This window comes from Tursiops truncatus, chromosome 1 (assembly GCF_011762595.2).
Source record: "Tursiops truncatus isolate mTurTru1 chromosome 1, mTurTru1.mat.Y, whole genome shotgun sequence".
Classification (NCBI taxonomy): Eukaryota; Metazoa; Chordata; class Mammalia; order Artiodactyla; family Delphinidae; genus Tursiops; species Tursiops truncatus.
In genome coordinates this window covers 162,012,874-162,030,916 of record NC_047034.1, presented here as the reverse complement: position 1 = coordinate 162,030,916, position 18,043 = coordinate 162,012,874, and the positions used below count along the sequence as shown (strand labels likewise).

General features: G+C 37.5%; 1 protein-coding gene across 8 annotated transcripts in view; it reads right to left on the bottom strand.

Moving 5' to 3' along the window:
* EYA3 (EYA transcriptional coactivator and phosphatase 3) overlaps positions 1–14,675 on the bottom strand; it is a 104,112-nt gene extending 89,437 nt beyond the window's left edge. For 2 of the 8 annotated variants that reach the window (XM_073793386.1, XM_073793373.1), the window contains exon 1: positions 14,545–14,632. The gene's annotated coding sequence lies outside the window, so the exon portion shown is untranslated. Of the gene's footprint in view, positions 1–5,079; positions 5,232–14,544 lie in introns of those variants that run through there. The other 6 variants (XR_012326557.1, XM_019938330.3, XM_073793390.1 and 3 more) reach the window with 6 other exon arrangements.
* Between the last annotated feature and the right edge of the window lie 3,368 nt (positions 14,676–18,043).

The window sequence follows — 18,043 nt, the reverse complement described above, 5'->3', positions numbered from 1 at the left end:
CTTCTCAAACTCTTCCGAAAAATTGCAGAGGAAGGAACACTCCCAAACTAATTCTATGAGGCCACCATCACCCTGATACCAAAACCAGATAAAGATACTACAGAAAAAGAAAATTACAGATCAATATCACTCATGAATATAGATGCAAAAATCCTCAACAAAATACTAGCAAACAGTCCAAGAACACAGTAAAAGGATCATACACCATGATCAAGCGGGATTTATCCCAGGGATGCAAGCATTCTTCAATATATGCAAATTAATCAATGTGATACACCACATTAACAATTTGAAAAATAAAATCCATGTGGTCATCTCAACAGATGCAGGAAAAGCTTTTGACAAAATTCAACACCCATTTATGATAAAAACTCTCCAGAAAGTGGGCATAGAGGGAACCTACCTCAACATAATAAAGGTCATATACAACAAACACACAGCACACATCATTCTCAACGGTGAAACACTGAAAATATTTCCTCTAAGATCAGGAACAAGACAAGGACGTCCACTCTCACCACTATTATTCAACATAGTTTTGGAAGTCCTAGCCAAGGCAATCAGAGAAGAAAAAGAAATAAAAGGAATACAAATTGGAAAAGAAGAAGTAAACCTGTCACTGTTTGCAGATGACATGATACTATACATAGAGAATCCTAAAGATTTCACCAGAAAACTACTAGAGCTAATCAATGAATTTGGTAAAGTTGCAGGATACAAAATTAATGCACAGAAATCTCTTGCATTCCTATACATTAATGATGAAAAGTCTGAAAGAGAAATTAAGGAAACACTCCCACTTACCACTGCAGCAAAAAGAATAAAATACCTAGGAATAAACCTACCTAGGGAGACAAAAGACCTATATGCAGAAAACTACAAGACATTGATGAAAGAAATTAAAGATGATACACACAGATGGAAAGATATACCATGTTCTTGGATTGGAAGAATCAATACTGTGAAAATGACTATACTCCCGAAAGCAATCTACAGATTCAATGCAATCCCTATCAAATTACCAATGGCATTTTTTACAGAACTAGAACAAAAAATCTTAAAATTTGTATGGAAACACAAAAGACCCCGAACAGCCAAAGCAGTCATGAGTGAAAAAAACAGAGCTGGAGGAATCAGACTCCCTGACTTCAGACTATACTACAAAGCTACAGTAATCAAGACAATGTGGTTCTGGCACAAATACAGAAATACAGATAAATGGAACAGGATGGACAGTCCAGAGATAAACCCATGCACCTATGGTCAACTAATCTATGACAAAGGAGGTAAAGATATACAATGGAGAAAAGACAGTCTGTTCAATAAGTGGTGCTGGGAAAACTGGACAGCTACATGTAAAAGAATGAAATTAGAACACTCCCTAACACCATACACAAAAATAAACTGAAAATGGATTAAAGACCTAAATGTAAGGCCAGACAGTATAAAACTCTTAGAGGAAAACATAGGCAGAACACTCTATGACACAAAACACAGGAAGATCCTTTTTGACCCACCTCCTAGAGAAATGGAAATAAAAACAAAAATAAACAAATGCGACCTAATGAAACTTCTAAGTTTTTGCACAGCAAAGGAAAACATAAACAAGATGAAAAGACAACCCTCAGAATGGGAGAAAATATTTGCAAATTAAGCAAGTGACAAAGGATTAATCTCCAAAATTTACAAGCAGCTCATGCAGCTCAGTATCAAAAAAAACCCCACCCAATCAAAAAATGGGCAGAAGACCTAAATAGACATTTCTCCAAAGAAGACATACAGATGGCCAAGAAGCACATGAAAAGCTGCTCAACATCACTAATTATTAGAGAAATGCAAATCAAAACTACAATGAGGTATCACCTCACACCAGTTAGAATGGGCATCATCAGAAAAGCTATAAACAACAAATGCTAGAGAGGGTGTGGAGAAAAGAGAACCCTCTTGCACTGTTGGTGGGAATGTAAATTGATACAGCCACTATGGAGAACAGTATGGAGGTTCCTTAAAAAACTAAAAATAGAATTACCATAGGACCCAGCAATCCTACTACTGGGCATATACCCAGAGAAAACCATAATTCAAAAAGACACATGCACCCCAATGTTCACTGCAGCACTATTTACAATAGCTAGGTCATGGAAGCAACCTAAATGCCCATCAACAGATGAATGGATAAAGAAGATGTGGTACATGTATACAATGGAATATTACTCAACCATAAAAAGGAACGAAATTCGGTCATTTGTAGAGACGTGGATGGGTCTACAGACTGTCATACAGAGTCAAGTAAGTCAGAAAGAAAAAACAAATATTGTATATTAACACATATATGTGGAACCTAGAAAAATGGTACAGATGAACCGGTTTGCAGGGCAGAAATAGAGACACAGATGTAGAGAACAAACATATGGACACCAACGGGGGAAAGTGGTGGCGTGGTGGTGGCGGGATGAATTGGGAGATTGGGATTGACAAATATACACTAATATGTACAAAACAGATAGCTAATAAGAACCTGCTGTATAAAAAAATAAAATAAAATTCAAAAAACAAATAAAATAAAATTGGTTGTGGTGATGGTTTCACAACTCTGTGAATGTAGTCAAAACCAATGAATTATATACTTTAAATAGGTAAATTGTATGGTATGTGAATTATATCTCAATAAAGCTGTTACCAAAAATATAATAAGTAAATAAATAAAACAAAGGAAGGAGTAGAGCATGACTAAAGGGGAGCTATTTCAGATTTGGTGATAATTTCTCTGAGGTGGTAACAACATTTCAGCAAAGATGTGAATAATCAAAAGTAGAAAACTATACAAAGATGTAAAAGAGGGCCTTCAGAAGGAAACAAGTGTAAAGAAACTAAAAGGAAAACAGCCTGATATGTTTGAGAAATAGCAAAAAGGCTGATGTTAGTAAGTGAATAAGTGGTAGGAAATGAGTCCTGAGAAGCAGACAAGGGCCAGGTCACACACAGCCTTGTAACACATGATAAGCAGTTTGGGGAGGTAATGGGTGCTTCAAGCAAGATAATGACATGATTTGATTTATATATACTAAATGCCACGGGGAGAAGAGACTATAAGGAAAGCCCTCCCCAGGCAGATTGTTCCATATGTTTGGAAAGCATTTCTCTGGGCTTTATCCAGGGGACAAACACCAGAAGCTCAAAATAGAGCAAGGACCGGGAAACTGATGAATACTCCAGGGACTCTTCCGTTCTTCATATTCATTACCTTGGAGTCTGGTATATTTCTGAAACTTCTACACATACTTTCCGATGTGATTTCTTCTCCTAGTTTCTCTATCAATCCAATTTCACTGTTTCCTATCTTTCAGAAATTCACTGAAGTCTATCAGCTGATGGCAATCTTTCTCAAGTACTACCTTTAAAAAAACTTACCTAACTTATCTACTAACACATTCACTCAGAGTCCTCTGTACTCAAGAGTCCTGCTAAGTAGACACAAACATCCAGCAGACCTGCACGCAACTGACCTCCTTTAAGGCTCCCTTTAAAGTAACCCTAAGAGAGCCTTTTAGCTCTCACAATTCAGGCATCAGCACAAATCACATTTCTGTGGCCAAAAAAACTGCAAACAACCATACCTTCTCTGCTGGACTTCCTGTGGACGGACAAAAGCCATCACCATGTTGGTTAACTCCCTCCATAAATAAACAGCCCAGCCAACTGACTGTGGTAAAGTTGGTGAATTCTTCTGGCTACTTTATTTGAGAGGCATGACTAACACATCATGGTACTGTCAGCTGTAGGAATATTTATAGCAACTTTACACTAAACAGAATACTATCAGAACTTACTGAGAAAGAATTTTTTAAAAAATACACTTAGGCTATACCAAATTCTTAACAGGAAAAAATATTTTATCAGGAATAGATTCTCCGAAAAGAACTGTTTTTACAATTTCTAACCTTACTTCTTGGAAAATCATCCTTTGAAGTTGTCTGTAAAATTATCCTTAATAAAAATTAACACAGGGCTTCCCTGGTGGTGCAGTGGTTAAGAATCTGCCTGCGAATGCAGGGGACACGGGTTCAAGCGACCTGGTCTGGGAAGATCCCACATGCTGTCGAGCAACTAAGCCTGTGTGCCACAACTACTGAGCCTGCGCTCTAGAGCCCACAAGCCACAACTACTGAGCCCATGTGCCACAACTACTGAAGCCCACGTGCCTAGAGCCCGTGGTCCACAACAAGAGAAGCCACCGCAATGAGAAGCCCGCGCACCGCAACAAAGAGTAGCCCCCGCTCGCTGCAACTAGAGAAAGCCCACGCACAGCAACGAAGACCCAAAGCAGCCAAAAATAAATAATAAAATAAATTTAAAAAAAAATTTAACACAAACTTTTCCCCACAAGCTTCCAATAAAATTGGGAGATAGCGTTCCACAGGAAAACTTCCAAAACCACAGTATAAAGTATTGAGAAGGAACGAGTTCATCTGAATTAGAGTGTCAAAATGACCTTAATAATAATCCAACAGTTCTACTACATTCCTTCCAACGCTCTTTGGACCTCTCTTCAGTTTTTAGTAACGTGTCAGTCACAAAGCATAAGAGTTTCTCTAATGCATGGAGATCCAGACTCCATAAAACTCTCAGCCTCCAAAACTTTATCTCCACCCTCCTTTAATCTAAAGTTAACATTTCTAAGAGAATCACATTTTTTTCTATAGGTGCTGTGGCCTGACACATGGTATACTCCAACATGAATGTTCTATAAATGTGTCTATACTACCCATTTTCTAAAATCAAAATTCTATATAGCATTCTATATATCTATCCATCACATGTTTCTATCAATCCACTATCCAGTATTTGAACAAAACTTACTACATGCTATATTAACAGAACTGAGCCTTTTGGAATGCATGTCTTTAGCTCTCAGAACTATAAAATCTAGGTACAGATCTTTTATTAATATTTTACTTCGAATTTATTTATTCCTTCAAAACTCCATCAGCCAAAACACCATCACACGTAATTTCAGTGCTGTCATTCAGTACAGAGAGTAAAGAACAGTGAAGTAACTTTTAACACTTGCTATTTTACCCTTTTCAACATAATTCATCTCTGTAAGAGGCAGGCTTGGCAAGCTTGAAGCATGAACTCTGGAGTCTGACTCTTAGGTTCAAATCCCAGTTCTGGCACTGATGAGTGGTGTGGGAGCTTAGACAAGTTATTTAACTTTTCTGAGCCTCATTTACTTCATCTGTAAAATGGGAAAAATAATAATTAGTGTTTTCTCATAAACTTGTCATAGGTTTAAATGAGTTAATATCTATAAAGCTCTTAGAATAGTGTCTGGCACATAGTTAGGATGATATAACTGTTAAAGAAAAATAAAATAAAGAAATATCTTAGACATAAGCTAAACAGACTCAGGACAGAAATGTGGTCCTGAGTGAAAGTCAATTCATTAACTAGTTCCTCTTAGTTTTTCAAAGGGCAAAATATTAAAATTACTAAAGGTAAGGTCCAGGGACTTCCTTGGAGGTCCAGTGGTTAAGACTTCACCTTCCAATGCAGGGGGTGCAGGTTCAATCCCTGGTGGGGGAGCTAAGATCCCACATGCTTCACAACCAAAGGCCAAAAAAACAAAACAGATGCCAAACTGTAACAAATTTAGTAAAGACTTTAAAAATGATCCACATCAAAAAAAAAATCTTTAAAACAAAACAAAACAAAACCCAACAACAACAACAACAAAGGTAAGGTCCAAATAACAAGAGATTCCTGTGAGAGATTAAACAAGTTGGGCCTGTAGCTGATACTCTGTCCCTGGCTTTGATTCCAACACTCTGCACAAGAACTTCCTTCCAAGTCCTCAGGAAAGCTGTTTTCAAGCTCCTGGGCAATAAAACATTGAGTATCAATCACGTCCTGTTACTTAGCAAATATGAACTCATCATGGTCACAAATACTTTCAGGAGATCCAACTGTGAGTTGTGAGTTACTAATAGCTAACATTTATGTAATGTTTTTTATGGGTCAGGCACTGTTCTAAGTACTTTACGTATATTAACTCTTTTAATCTTCTCAATAAGTCTATAAGATATGTACTGTTTACTATTATCACCATTTTACAGATGAGAAAACTGAAGCGTAGAGAGTAACTCAACCAAGGTCAAATACCTAATAACTCACCAACGTGGAATTCAAGCCCAGGCAGCCTACCTTCAAAGCCTGAGGTTTTAAACCATAGCTTCGTGCCTAAGTACAGAACATCACAGACAGGACTAATGATTTTAAAAAGCTGGCCAAGTTAAAAATATATGCTGGGACTTCCCTGGTGGCACAGTAGTTAAGAATCCGCCTGCCAATGCAGGGGACACCGGTTCGATCCCTGGTCTGGTAAGATCCCACATGCTGTGGAGCAACTAAGCCCGTGCGCCACAACTACTGAGCCTGTGCTCTAGAGCCTGCGAGCCACACTACTGAGCCTGCGTGCCTAGAGCCCGTGCTCCGCAGCAAGAGAAGCCACCGCAATGAGAAGCCCATGCACTGCAACGAAGAGTAGCCCCAGCTCACCGCAACTAGAAAAAGCCTGCGCACAGCAACGAAGACCCAATGCAGCCAAAAATAATTAATTTATTTATTTAAAAAAAATGTATGCTATGTCATGCTACAGTCACCAATAGCCAGAACTCACAAGCCAGGTAATGAGAAGATACTAAGAAAGCCAGTTTTCTTCTTTATTCTTTCTCATTCTCGTTCTTCCCCCAGGCCTCCCAAATAAATATGAGTTAATACAAGAGAAATGCTTTAAATAGTGCCTGGCACATAGGAAGTGCTCATTACGTGTTAAGAGGAGGTAGTGGTAAAAACAGTAGTGTATGCCTGCTGACCCTGCCTCACTCTAATAGCTGTGATATGCTAGGAACTGTTGATATCTCTACCATCTTTCCCCCTTTATGATTAGAGGAAATGAAATCAGGATAATAAATAAATACGGTCCACTGTAACAAATCCTAATGACTCTTCAATTGTGTTACTTTGACCTGACTATATACACAGAAGGAAAACTGCTTCACTCCTTGGCTCTCTTTTCTTGGTTTACAAAGACTGGAATGGGGCCAGAAAAAAGCAGAATAAAGCAGCTTTGTAACCTTTTGACTACTTGCCAAGAACAGAAGCAAGGTTTGTGAAAGGAACTTAATCAAACTAAACTTTGTCAGATGGAAACTAGAAAAGGATTCTAATGATAAAAGCTCTACACATGACCAAGCGTCGTCAACCTCATGATTCTGTATCACTGCAGTTTTTTAAATGATGTGCCTAGACACAGAGTAAAGGACAGAGGTGACAGTAACAATAATTGGGGCAACAGGGTCTCCCTCTCTCAACTGTTCTGCACAATTATTTAGGTTAAAAGATTAAGAAAATCAAGATATATTTCAGTGAAAAAAAACCTAACAAACCCAAACATCTCCAATTCCCAAAAAACAATATTGGAAAAAATCTAGCAGTCACTAGAATTTTTCAAACTGCAGGTTCAACACATTACTGGGTTATCATATCCATTTAGTGGATACCAACAGTTTGTTTTGAATGAAATGCAATTAAACAAAATAAACAGAAAACATTACAATGCATCACCAATAGTAAAAATAAATATTGTTTCATGAAACGTCTGTTTCAATTTTAAATATTAATATGTACATATATGTGTATAAGTACTGGATGACAATGAAAAATGCATCTTATAGTGGGGTTGTGATCAAAAAAGTTTGAATGCCATTTTACCCAAAGACTTTAAGAAACTGACCAGGGACTTCCCTGGCGGTCCAGTGGTTAAGACTCCGTGCTCCCAATGCATGGGGGCCGGGTTTGACCCCGGTCAGGGAGATAGATTCCGCATGCCACAACTAAAGATCCCGCACACTGCAACTAAGACCCCGTGCAGCCAAAATAAATACTTTTTTAAAATAAAAAAACTGACCAGTCAAAAAGGAGGGAAATATCCACTTCAAGCTACATATGAAAGAACACTCAAAGTTTTAGTGGTTCTCTAAATTACAGTTTTTTAAAGGCAAGCCTCTGAAAATGAACAAAAAAGGAAAAAGGAACCATCTGGGTAAGAATCAATAGTTTACCATAGTTATTTCAAATAAGCAACAATTTCACCGAATGAGAGGTACCAAGACTAAATAAATATTACTAACAGGAGATAAACAGAAATGAGATAAAGCAAAGATTTTCAGTTCATCTAGCTATTAAATACCACACTAATATGACAGATGGTGCATAAGCAAAAGCTCTAGTACTCACTCTCAAGAACACTTATTTTTTAATGTTATCTAATCACTGCTTCCTAACCTATAGCAAAGTTAAAAACTGATGAAAAGGAAAAACAGATTTGAAAAACTCAGTGAAGTAATAACACACTGATTACTAGGGTATGTTTTTTAATAAGATATGTATGTACTCTTTTGTATCCTAAAATGTTCTCTAAATTCTGAAACATTTCAAGAAAAAGTCATACACACGCATTTTGGATTATGCTGTCAGTAAAGAGAGTGAGATTATCATATTAATATAATCAATCTAGTAGGAAAAAATTAACATCGTTGTGCTAAATTAAAATGCCCTCTTATTTTGAAAAAAGGAGGAACAACAGGTGAATCTGACCTAAATCTTTTTCAACTACTATGGAAACTAAAGAATAAGTTCAATTCCACCTAAGAGCTAATCATTCTAATTTATTCCCATAGTAACAGTGCTGATAGCAACAAACTACCAATTTTCCTAAATTCAGTAACTGTTACATTATTAAATTTCAGGCGAAAGGAAACTATTGAAATTTTAGAAAATAAACTGATTACCAAACCCACATATAAAAGAGAGTTGCTTTTGAAATAAAAATCAAATGTTTAAATCAAAGTAAAGAACATTCTAAATACCAGTAAGTAAATCATCATAGCAAAGCTTACACTTTTCACCTCAATAACAATACTTTTCTGACAGAGAAAAAAAAAATCAAGACAAAAGCTACTATTAAAAATCAGTGCACTTAATTAACATGTCTGAATTAATAAAGGGGGGTTAATAGTATATAAGAATGAAAATAAGTAGTATTCCTAACCAAGTGTCACTTCTGACTAGAAACAACGGTAGTTTTTTTGTTAACCAGATTCCATGATTCTCAAGTGTATTCAAAAATACTCAGAAAAATAACTTCTTATCACATGTAAGTCCCAGGCTCTTCCATTAAGCTGCACTCAACTGATATAAAATCATCTCCTTCCCTTAGAGATGCAACAAAATTTTTAAATCTGGAAATAATAAAAGTACAAAAAAGTAATAGTAATATGATTAACAATATTCTAAATGATTATTTGCATTTTTATTTAAAAAGGAATTGTTTTATGAAAGTACACCTCCTCTTTTCTAAAGTAAAAAGACTAATTTAAATATATTACTCTAAACATGTAAGTCCTGAAGAAATGGATGCACTTAATTTTGTACAAATTTCCAAATCTCAAAATGAGACTATAGGTAAGTCAGAAATTTCAGCTTTAGTCTTCTGTTTTATATTTCAAAGTTGCTAAATTCATATTGGGGACAGTAAGATTTCAGAGTTCAAGACTATTACATAAATTTATTTACTATTCTGCAAATCAGAGAAAGGGAAAAAATTAATGTCAAGGGGTAAACATTTTAGTAACATAGAATGCATTTTATTAAATAAACTGCCTTTTCTCCAAATAACTCAAAAGTAATTGACTTCCATATGATAATTTTTTTAAGAGGGAAGGATATGGATATTACTTGCTTTCTTAATATGTTGTTTTTGCCATCTAAGAAACCTAGGTAGTAAAGGGTTTGCTATTTGCCTTAAGCCAGCATTTATAAAAGGACCAGGTAAAACCCCTCTCTAAAGTTCCCAACCAAATGCAGTATTCTTCTATGTTTCAGAGAAATTGGATTTTTTAACTGTTTTAACCTATGAAGGAAGAAATCATTAAACTAGTAGAACTTTGTACAAAAAGGTCATGAACTCTGGAGCTAGAAAAGCTAAGTTCAAATCCACCTCTCCTGCCAACTAGCTGTGGTACTTTGGGCAAATTGTGTAACTTCTGTGCCTTGGTTTTCTCATTTGTAAATGGAGATAAATATAGTACTTACTTCATAGTGTTGTAAGGATTAAAGCGTTAATACTATATGTAAGCCACTTGGTAATTCCTGGCACAGAGTAAGTGCTACACAAAATGTGCTTTTTTAAAAAAATTACTGCTTTACCACTACAGATTTTTACAGTTCAGTTGTGAAAAAGTTTCCCAAATGAAAATTATTTAATTGTATGTATAAAGAACATGACTTTATTTATATTAATTAAGCTGTGATACAGATTAATGCAAGAACCTTAAACTCAAATAATGAAATCACTGAGTGTTTTGAAAATAGAAAATCATAAAATCTAGTTAAAAAAATCATATGCCGTTGTACTGATAAGAATTGACACCTTTTTAGGATTAAATAAAGCTTATTTTCATTCTAATATGTTAAGTCTTTCTTTTTCCCTACACCCTGGTGATGCAGGTTATGTTTAGTCTTATAGTTTAATTCAGATATATACAAATAAAGTCAAATTCAGAATCTAAGTGTAAATGTCAGCCTTGTATAATGTCACCTAGTTCATATGAACTGTCTATATATGTAATATAACTGTACATAGTAGGTATCCAATAAAAAAATTGCTGAAAGGAATGTATTACAAAGATTATTACTATTTCCTAACTACTATAAAACTATTTGGTTTTATTTCCTAGGGAATAAAAACAAATTTAAGTAGTACAAATATTAACCAAGCTAATAAGTTAAAGTGCATCCAACACAATCTGTAGCAAGATCTTTAAGATATTAAGCGCTGACCGCCTTGGGCTAATCTGTTAATTAACTTACAATAAGTCAGCACTATCTACAGTTCCTCTTCTGGTTTAAAATACTACTACATATTTAAAAGGGGAAAATAGCAAAGATAAATTTTATGAAGCCCATATTTCAAATATCCTTTTTAATATACTATAAATAATAGAGAAAATACCCTAATTATTTCTACATTTAATAATTAGATACCCTAGATCTTAGGTTAATGGGATCAAATAAAAACATCAAGATGATCAGGTCGCTGCTGTTTGCTGTGTTCTCTGCCAATAAAACATAATAAGGCAGTTTTTGCTTAAGCCATATATTCTGTACAAGAACATGCACCTGTATTTTTAAGTTAATCCGCAGATAGAAAGTCCACATATTTTTCCACTTTACTATAAATATTACAATTCGGCCCCTTGGTATAAACCAATTAAATGAATGTATTGGAAAAAAATAACTATTCTTAATATCCTTAAATACATTTGGAACTATTTCTATGTTGAACTATATTCTATGTTGAACAATTCTGAACTATTCTTCCTCCATTTAAATCACAAAGAAGTTAAAATATCCTGCTATTATATGCAGAACACAAAAATCTTTTAGACAACTACCAAAAAAGAAGTTCTATGAGCCTTTTGTCTGTAAACAAAACAAAAAGAATGAAGTCATGGAGTGGCTTAGGCAGATCACAGAAACCATCATACCGCAAGGTACAAATGACCAGGACACTGTAAAAATTTTAAATTTTTAAAACTGCATTTTCCTTAAAACATATCCTAGGGTTCAAGGATAAAAATTAAAGCATGTAAAACAAAGTACAGTAGCAAGTAAAATGACAAAAAGTAACAATCAAAAATAATCAAACAAAAAAATCCTGCAGGCATAAAACTAATATGCATAAATGTATTTTAAATTGAGCCATCGGGGTTACAAACTAAGACTTTGCCAAACTAAAGCAGAAATTTTTATAGGAAACCGACAGTCATTCCTCTCCTGACCTTTAAAAACACATACACTATGTTGTCTCTAGTGATATTTTTTCCTTTGGCAGCTAAGCATGAGGTGTAGGCTTTTCAGTAATTATAAAGTCTATCACTGTTCTGTACAAACAATAGGACTATGAATACAACTGCTCCAATGAGACCACAGGATGTTCGTTTCATGTTAAGGGCTTTTATGCAGAATTTGTATCATAATAGGCCAAAGAGATTTTAGAAGAAAAGAGAGAGAGAAAGAGACTCCCTAAGACTTTTCAACTTCTACTTCTGTACAACAGTTTCTTTCTGGAGTCCCTCTTTGAAGGCAAAATGACTTCAGCCTTGAATTTTAAATTCTGCATCATAGATTTCTTAACCTAAAACGTTTATTCCTATGACATAAATTTATTGAAATGAACCACTAAATACAATATTGTGCTCTCCAGCCTACAGCTTTGAAAGAACTAAAACCCATTTCTCTAACACATGAACAGGACTTATTTGTGAATAATGACGTTGGGGAAAACACCACCAATTTAAACCCTGATTTCCGTATTTTGTAAAATAAAGGGATAAGTTTGAACTCTTATGGTTCCCTCCAGCTGTGAACTATAGAAATCAATCTAGATTTAAACAGGCATGCTGAAGAAGTAAAAAGTTCAGAAATGAAAAAGGGTGAAAGAGGGCCTTGCAGCAATCCAAATATGGGTATGTATGTACAAAAAACAAAGGGTCCCCCAGTCTGGAGGTAAGAAAACATAAGAGTGTCAGCCCATATTCATTGGGGTTAGTTTTTAAAGATTGGGAAATGATGAGGCCAGGATGAACAGAAGCTAGAGTTTCCAATGTAGGTGCTGGGTTCGAGGAAGTACTACTAAGGAGCTTTCAAAAGGGCTTCCCTCAGCAGTGAAATAATTCCTGAAAGCCAACCAGAAGGGTCCTTCTCTGTGGCTTCTAGGACTAATACGGCCAAGTTCCAAAGTCCTTTGCTAAAAATAGCTGAAGGGATCAGCCCAATTTTGGAATACGCCAAGGTCTATGCGATGTTTGCATATGTATATGTCTCATATAATGAGGGAGACTTTTCTATAACTTATTAGTCAAAAGAAAAGCATATGCTAAAAGCTGTATTTATTCTGTTCACTGAAGTACTAAATTTTAGAGCACAATTTACATGAGAACAGAAACTGATCACACAAAAACATTTATAATCAAATGCTAGAAATACACCATAAATATTGGAAAGACAAAAATAAAAATTATCCAACTGTGTCTCAAAATATACCTCAGATAACAAATTTTGGAAAACAGGACACTAACCCTTATTAAAACTAATCCCTTCATTTTAGAGATGACTAAAAGCCTACAGAGACATTTAAGAAATTTACGAGAAACTGAAGTGTCAAAATGAGAAAAAGATGGTTTCAAGACGGTGAAAACAGTAAAGAAAAAAAGAGTCAGAAGAATATGCTAAGTAATAAAGTAATGTAATGTCTGGTCTATGAAGAAAAACAGAAAACTTGTCAATACAGTAACAATGAAGAAACAATGTATAAGAAGCAAAGATAAAGATACACATGCACACTGAGTTCAACTAAAGAAAATGTACTTCGAAACTACTATAATGAACTCTAACAGAAATTTTTTCAGTAACAGTACACTAAAATTTTTGTCAATAAGCTTAAAAGTCTGGGGCTAATAATCTCCCAAGAAACTCTGTCCTCCAACATAGCAACTGTCCTGTAAGTAAAGCCCATGCAGAAAACAGAGCTGATCATCCCAGAACATCCGCATTTTTGCCTCAGTTGTGCATATCCATTCCCATGGGACAGAGAACAAGAAAATGACAGAACGTCCTCATGACCTGTCGATTAACAAGATGACACAAGCCCAATCTACCAGCAATTCCGAGTGCCTGCCACCTGTTAGCCTGCTCTAGCGAAAGCCCCCAAAACTGTGCTCCAGCGAAGAACTGGGAACGCCTTTGTTGTTCCCTAACCATGGAAATTCAGTCTAACCCAGCGCCTTAAGGAAAACTTCCCCCAGGCCGGGTAAATCTGCCCAGATCCGGGCTTGGGCAAAGGCCTCCTCTAGCGAAGAAAAGGAGGGAGAACCCCAGGCGAAGCACAAATGTCACCTACTCGTCCCGGGAGGAGTAGGGGTCAAGGATGAAGGAAGTTGGAGAACCAGGACCTAGGACCCCAGAGAGAGACAGGCTCAGTTTCGCAGTGGAGCAGGGTGAGCACAACGAGGAGGTGGGTCGTCCTGCTGTGTGAAAAAACAACAAGATCCCAGGATCAACAGTCGGGGAAGAGAGGTGCTAAAGTGCGAGTAGGGGCAAAACCGAGGGGCAGTGGCTTAGGTAAGCGCTGAGGCGAAAAGGCAAGAAACCAGGGCTTTTAAAAGGCGGATGAGGCGGATGAGGCGGAGGAAAAATAGCAAGGCGAGAGGTGAGCGGCGACAAAACAGGCTCAGCTGAAGGGAAAGAGGCGAGGCCGGCTTCGGGGGGAAGGAATGAAATGAGCTCAGGAAGCATTGCAGGGACAAGGGACAGGCAAAGAGAACCCCCACCCACAGGGACCGGGACACAACACTTGACCCGGCCCTCTACAGGCTGTACTCGACCGGCCGCACTCAGAACCTGTCGGGAGCGGAGACTCACCCAAAGGCTGCAGAGGCCCCACAGCAGGACATGGGGACCGGTCCAAACACACAGGAGAACCAAGCGACTGCAGGAAACGGCGGCGCTGGTGCGACCCGGATGCGCATCCCTAGAAACCGGAAGTTGGCGGCCAGGGTCATCACACAATCCACACCTCGTTCCAACAGAAGCCTTTGGGCGCATGTGTCAGGCCTCACGTGGAGGGGCGGGGAAGCGCCTAGACCCCGCCCACTCGACCGTCCCGGGAGCCCCGCCCCTAGTTACGGCCCTCCCGGCCCCTCGGTGGTGCTTGGGGCGGGTAGGTTGGTTCATGCGGCGCCTGGGTACCACTGAGGCCCAAGCAGCACCGGTAAAAAAAAAAATACTCAGCACTCATGTTTCAGGAAGGTGTTTTAAGTTGCGTGTAAATCTTGTCTCTCTAAAGCGAAAGTGAAATGTTGGACGTATTTGGTAGATTTAGAAAAACTGTGGGAGGAAGAATCGCTAGGAAATTATGGAAGGCACTTGGAGGGGAGGCTAGCCCAAGGTGATGGTTTTATTCCGGTATTAGTTTATTCCTAATATTGTATTGAGCTTCCAGTTAACTTCTATTTCGTGCACAATATTTTATGTAATAATTTTATCAGAAACAAGGTTTTTAAATGCTTCGTTAACGTTAAATTACTACCCCAATATGGAAAAGGAGCAGGGTTGAATTAAGGTTTTGTGGGGGCCTGAAGTTTATTCAATTCGGGGGCTCTCTTTAAGTAAACCCACAATTACAAATACAATATTAGGTCTAAAAATGAATCTTTAGTGTTAGCAAAGAAATCACAAGTTAAAAAATTTCATAAATAACACAAAATCCAGAAAAAATAAACACTATTAGTTGATACACCTCTAAAGTACGTTTTTTTCCTACCTTTTTTGGCTGTATCTTCTTTGATCACCTTTTCCTATGACAATTTACTAAGCAATATCATTTACCAAGATCCTTGACTCCTGTCTCTGACACCATACATCTAAATCATCAGCAAATTCTTCAGGATCTACCTTTAAAATCTGTCCAGATTGTGACTATTTACTGCCTCTGTTGGTATAAGCCACAGTTAATGTGTGGCTGTTTGCTGTTTTTATACACTTGCCCTTCCAGGGTCTATTAACACAGCAGCAGTGGGCTCCTGTTAAAACCTTAATCAGATCAGGTCCCTCCTCCAGTGGATTCCTATTTCTAAGTGAAAACCAGAATCCTGCATAAGCCTAGAGGACCCTCAAGACTTGACACCCCCCAGTACAAATAACCTCATCTCCTACTCTTTCCATTAACCCTCTTTTCAAGGCACATTGGCCTCTTTGCTATTCTTCTAACCTGCACATAGACTCAGGGTATTTGTGCTTGCTGATCCCTCTGCCCAGAATGTTCTTCCTCCAGATAACTGCATCTTTCACCCTATCACTTCTTTTACATCTTGGTTCAAATGTCACCCTCTCAATGAGAACTTTCCTAACACTATATTTGAAATTAAAGTATTACCCACAAAAATAAACTCAAAATGGATTAAAGACCTAAATGTAAGGCCAGACACTATAAAACTCTTAGAGGAAATCATAGGCAGAACACTCTATGACATAAATCACAGCAAGATTCTTTTTGACCCACCTCCTAGAGACATGGAAATAAAAACAAAAATAAACAAATGGGACCTAATGAAACTTAAAAGCTTTTGCACAGCAAAGGAAAACATAAACAAGATGAAAAGACAACCCTCAGAATGGGAGAAAATATTTGCCAATGAAGCAACTGACAAAGGATTAATCTCCAAAATTTGCAAGCAGCTCATGCAGTTCAATATCAAAAAAACAAACAACCCAATCCAAAAATGGGCAGAAGACCTAAATAGACATTTCCCCAACAAAGATATACAAATTTCCAAAAAACACATGAAAGGATGCTCAACATCACTAACATTAGAGATGTTAGTGATGCAAATCTCTACGAGGTTTTGATTTGCATTTGCATTAAATGCAAATCAAAACTACAATGAGGTATCACCTCACACCAGTCAGAATGGCTATCACCAAAAACTGTACAAACAATAAATGCTGGAGAGGGTGTGGAGAAAAGGGAACCCTATTGAACTGTTGGTGGGAATGTAAATTGATACAGCCACTATGGAGAACAGTATGGAGGTTCCTTAAAAAACTAAAAATAGAATTACCATATGACCCAGCAATCCCACTACTGGACATATACCCTGAGGAAACCATAATTCAAAAAGAGTCATGCACCACAATGTTCATTGCAGCACTATTTACAATAGCCAGGACATGGAAGCAACCTAAGTGTCCATCAACAGATGAATAGATAAAGAAGATGTGGCACATATATATAATGGAATATTACTCAGCCATAAAAAGAAACGAAATTGAGTTATTTGTAGTGAGGTGGATGGACTTAGAGTCTGTCCTACAGAGTGAAGTAAGTCAGAAAGAGAAAAACAAATACTGTATGCTAACACATATATATGGAATCTTAAAAAAAAAAATGGCTCTGAAGAACCTAGGGGCAGGACAGGAATAAAGATGCAGACGTAGAGAATGGACTTGAGGACACGGGGAGGGAGAAGGGTAAGCTGGGACGAAGTGAGAGAGTGGCACGGACATATATACACTACCAAATATAAAATAGAAAGCTAGTGGGAAGCACCCGCATAGCACAGGGAGATCAGCTCGGTGCTTTGTGACCACCTAGAAGGGTGGGATAGGGAGGGTGGGAGAGAGATGCAAGAGGGAGGAGATATGGGGACGTATGTATATGTATAGCTGATTTCACTTGGTTATACAGCAGAAACTAATACACCATTGTAAAGCAATTATACTCCAATAAAGATGTTTTAAAAAATTAAAGTATTACCATCCTCCCTGCACTTCCTAGTCCAGTTCCCTCACTTAATTTTTCTATAATAACATTTTTCCCGTCCAACAATTTGCTAGTGAATTTGGTTTAACACCTTGCCCCCACCCCCATCTCCCTCCCCTTCCTCCCCCCACCAGAATGTGAGCTCCATGAGGGCATGCATGTTTGTCTGTTTTGTTCCCAGATGTATTTCAGTACCAGAACAGAACGTTGCATGTGGAGGGCACCCAATAAATGCTTGTTGACTAAAAGGATCAATTGCTCATTTACTTTGCTTTTGCTCATCCAAAACCATGCAAGCTGAGCCAACAACTCCACCAGGGGGAGCACATGAGTAACCAATGAGGTCTCCCCAGAAAAGTTTTTCCTAAAGCGTACACATACACATAATTCTAAAACACACCCACAAGAAAGAACACAAATACCTCCCCAGAGCAAAGAATGCTGCACCTTCTATCAATAAAAACCCTCCAATGTCTTCACAGTCCCTTAAGAACAAAATCCAAGCTCTTTATTATGGTCTACAAGGCCCTTCTTGGCCTGCCCTTCCCAACTCTGATGTCATTTCCAGCCTCCCTTACCCTCACGTACAGCCATCCTGTT